Source organism: Gracilinanus agilis, unplaced genomic scaffold (assembly GCF_016433145.1).
Source record: "Gracilinanus agilis isolate LMUSP501 unplaced genomic scaffold, AgileGrace unplaced_scaffold21223, whole genome shotgun sequence".
Lineage (NCBI taxonomy): Eukaryota > Metazoa > Chordata > Mammalia > Didelphimorphia > Didelphidae > Gracilinanus > Gracilinanus agilis.
In genome coordinates this window covers 1-4,307 of record NW_025352720.1, presented here as the reverse complement: position 1 = coordinate 4,307, position 4,307 = coordinate 1, and the positions used below count along the sequence as shown (strand labels likewise).

General features: G+C 35.0%; 1 pseudogene; it reads right to left on the bottom strand.

Annotated features, from left to right (window-relative positions):
• Positions 1 to 1,205: 1,205 nt before the first annotated feature.
• On the bottom strand, positions 1,206 to 1,462 carry LOC123254401 (annotated as a pseudogene).
• Between the last annotated feature and the right edge of the window lie 2,845 nt (positions 1,463 to 4,307).

The following is a 4,307-nucleotide window of genomic DNA, read 5'->3' as shown; positions in this document are numbered from 1 at the left end:
AGAGAGAGAGAGAGAGAGAGAGAGAGAGAGAGAGAGAGAGAGAAAGTGGGAGAGATAGATTTCCTTTTAAGGTATCAGCCTGAATAAGAATGATTTTGATTTGGCTGGCTGAGACCCTGTCCCCACCATAGATCAAGAGCAACAGTCAAAAGACGTCTTTCTTTCCCAAGCTTCCCTTTTAAACCTCATTTGCTCCTCCCTCTCTGGTGAAGTTGAACTTTGAGACTTAAGCTGATGTCACTGAATGCTAGGCCATTAGATTAGATTATTTTACCTCATACAAAGCCTGACAATTATTTATTTTTTTATGTAAGGTTTTTTTTTTCAGAGTAACAATTTTTTTTTTATTTTCAAGAATGAATGTCATTCAGATTTATATCTCCAAATGCCAGTAAACTGAATCTTTCCAGAATCTTTGAATTACTGTTATATATTTTCATAGAGATGAGGATTAAAAAACAAAACAAAACCAAAAACAACCAGTGAAAGTAATATCTACCACTATGTGGGTATTTCTAAAAGGCTGGTTCATTGCTTAACTGACATGTTCTAACCTGATTATAACAATTGTAAACTGTGTAAAAGTGCTTGGTTCTGAAGAAACAAGACTCAGGATGCATTTAATTTCCTCAGCCGAGGAAGCCAAAGGCCTTAAGAACAGAATTCTGAATAGAAGTATACTGTTTTCCAAATGTGCCCTGACTCTATTCATTTTGGCCAAAACCTATTAAAATATACATATATATTTTAGGTTATGCTGATTATACAATTAAGAAATTTTATAGGCAGAAGTATTGAGAAACAGATAGACTTTTAAATATGGAAGCAAAAGAAATACTTCCAAAATTAGAATTTGCAGAGAAGCAGCTGTATACTTACAACTTCCCTTCCTGAAATTGCAAAATTTTTTTGACTTTTACAAAAATTCCCCCAAAGGGGTATATAAATCCTTTTTTGTTTCTTTGATCATGGAAAATATATAGATATATCTTTAAGAAAAGGTAGTTTTTTTTTAGCATTCACTCTACAAATTGCCCATTTCCTAAATTTTGAGTTTTTGTTCTGAATTTGAAAAAATGAAAATAACTTTAACTCAAAAAAGTTCATGGGGAATAAGTTATGGCGATATTGAAAAACAATTATGTATTTTCTAGAAACATACAAAAGAATTCCCTCTGTCCAACCTGTCTACCCCAGCCCCCATGCTATTCTCTCATTTTCCCAAATTCTTCCTCTTTTTTGAAACATCTGTTGTAAAGGACATTATCCCATCATATTAAAACTTCACCAAAGTATCCAAACAATGCTCCATGTATTCTTCTGTATTTGCAAGCTGCATGTTGATGTAGCCATCCAAAGAGCCTAGGTAATCTTTAGTCTCCATTTCACACTTAAGATTCACCATCACAGGCTTCCCTATCAAATCATTCAAGAATAGTTTGGGGTTAAGGGATAAACTCATGGTGACCACTGAAGTGAGCCACAGGCTTTCAGCCACAGATTCTCTTGCCTTCAGTAACACCCCTGCCTTTTTCAAACTCTCCACTGGCAAGCTATAGGAAGGCAGAGAAGTGGCTGCTGCCAAGGAGAATGAAGCGCCCCAATATGATTGTTGCATATACTTTTTGTGATAGGGTAAAGTAAATCTCCTTTTATATAATGTTCAGTTTCATATCAATTCCTCATTTTATACCAAAACAATACCTGAACTAAGAATACTATTGTTAGAGTTATGCTCCCAACTCTCCCCCATCATAGTACTGTATAGTCCACCCAAACTGATTTCTTTTCTCTGTCTATGGAAATCCTCCCTATCTTTCTAGATTAATTTCACAATTTCTGGCTCCAAATGAATCTTCCTTTTATTGCTTCTGATCCACTAAAAAAAAAAACCTAGCTTCTGAGCTCTATTTTAGCACTTGTAATTATTTTATTTTTTAAATTTTATTTAATTCCCCCAGTTATGTGTAAAAAGATTCCATTTTCTTTAAAAAGGTTTTTGAATCTCGAATGCCCCCACAACTTCTTTATGGTAAGCAATCTTGTATAGATTTTACATTTGCAATCATAATATGTAAAACATTTCTCCATATTAATCCCTTTGTGGAAAGAAACTAGATAAAAAACAAATTATGAAAATAAAAAAAGGTTACTTTGATCTGGATTCAGGCTCCATTAGTTCTTTCTCTTGAAGCAGATGACTTTTTTTATCATGAGTCCTTTAGGATTGTTTTGGATTATTATATTAATAAGAATAGTTGTTATTCACAGTTATTCATTGTATAATACTCTTGTCACTGAGTACAGTGTTCTCCTGGCTCTGTTTATCCCTCTGCTTCAGAGCACATAAATCTTCCCAGGGTTTTCTGAGATCTTCCTGATTGTCATTTCCTATCTAGCGCAATAGTATTCCATTACCATCATATATTATAACTTTCTCAGCCATTCCCCAATTGATGAGTACCCCCTCATTTTCCAATTCTTTGCTCCAACAACAATTTTTTAAAAAAGGTCCTTTATATATATTTTGAACAAATACGTCTGTCTCCTTTTTTGTTTTGTATCTCTTTGGGATACAAACCTAGTAGTGGTATTGCTGGATCATTGGGTATGTATTGTTTTATAGCTCTTTTGGCATAGATTCAAATTGCTTTCCAGATTGATTGAATCAGTTCACAACTCCCCTAATAATGAATTAGTGTCTTGATTTTCCCACATGTCCTACAAATTTTAATCATTTTTCCTTTTCTATCATAATAGCCTATCTGAAGCATGGGGCAGTACCTGAAAGTTGTTTTAATTCCCATTTACCCAAATAATAGCCAGCCTTTCTGGTTGAGAGCTAATTAATCTCTGTCTGGATTAAGCAGATCTGGAGTAAACATTCAGGTTGATGAGAAGATAACCTTTAACCTCTTCACATTTCTCCACTTTATTGTTTCCTCTCCATTTTGTATATATTTGTAAATAAATTTCTGACTAAAGATATAATAAACATTGGTGACTACATAATTTAATAAAATTATAGTCCAACCATTAAATTTAATCCTTACACTATTGAAGAGATATTATGGGATTCTTGGAGCATAGCACTCCAGGAACACTTCAATGGGCGTACAAGATACAAAAGCAGCAACACACTATATTGAAGATATTGAGGTTCTGTAATGACCAAAAGAGTCCAAGGAGGATAAAAGGAGTTGTTGAACCCTGAATGTAAGTAGGACTCAGGCTGCTCCCTGGTGCTGACTGGCTAGTCTGTATAGAACTCAGCTCCTCAGGCTCTCTCCCTTAGATTGTCACTACAGGTTGCCAAGGAAACAAATGAGTGTTCCTTGACTATTACCCAAGAAGCTGTTGATGTATGAATGTATTGGTAATATTAATTCTGGGATCTGACTATAATTGGATTATGGAGGAGTTGATTTTCTTTCAAAGGACAGAAGTTGTTGATCACTGTGATCCAGCTTTCAGCTGGACTCCCTTATACTGCCCTTTCATTCTTTGACTATAAGTCTCGCACTAATGGTCAGTAGATGTTGTTCTTAGTTGAAAGGTTTAATATAAAGATAAACAAAAGTAATATAAAATAATTAGGGAAATAAGGTAAAGGAAAGAGGTATAGAAATTGCTAATCTAATTCATAAACACTATTAGAAATCTATTGATATTGAACTGTAGCCTCAGAATGTCTTGGCAGGGACCTGCAGGCTCCTAGTCATGGTGCCATGATTCTTCTGTTTGGTCCTTCTCAGGCATGCTGGTGCTAATCTCTCCTGTCCTTCCTTCTTCTTATCTCATACCTTCTCTCTAGCTGCTAGTCTCTCTAGCAGGATGATTCTCTGTCTCTATGGCTACAATAGCCCTCAGGTTCAATCATCACCACCAGACTCCCATGCATGGTGGTGACATAAACAAATAAAAATCTATCTTGTTTCCTTTCTTTACCCCTATCCCAATTGAGAATAAAGAAAAAAAAGACCTCTGTTACAAACATGTATAGTCAAACAAAATAAAAATATATATTCATCATGTTCAGAAAAAAATACGTAGATAGATTTTCATCATAAGTGTCATGGAACTATAGTTTTATCATATCAATGATCAGCATTCCTAAATCTGTCAAAGATGTTTGTCTTTACAATAGAATCATTATACAAATTTTTCTGGTTATACTAGTTCACTCTGCATCATTATATATTGCAAAAGTGAGTCAGCTAGCCCAGAGCCCTGGCTGGGAAACTCAAGCCTCAGGTGGGGAAAGGGAAGAAAGTATATAGAACTCCAACTCCACCCCCCCCCAACAC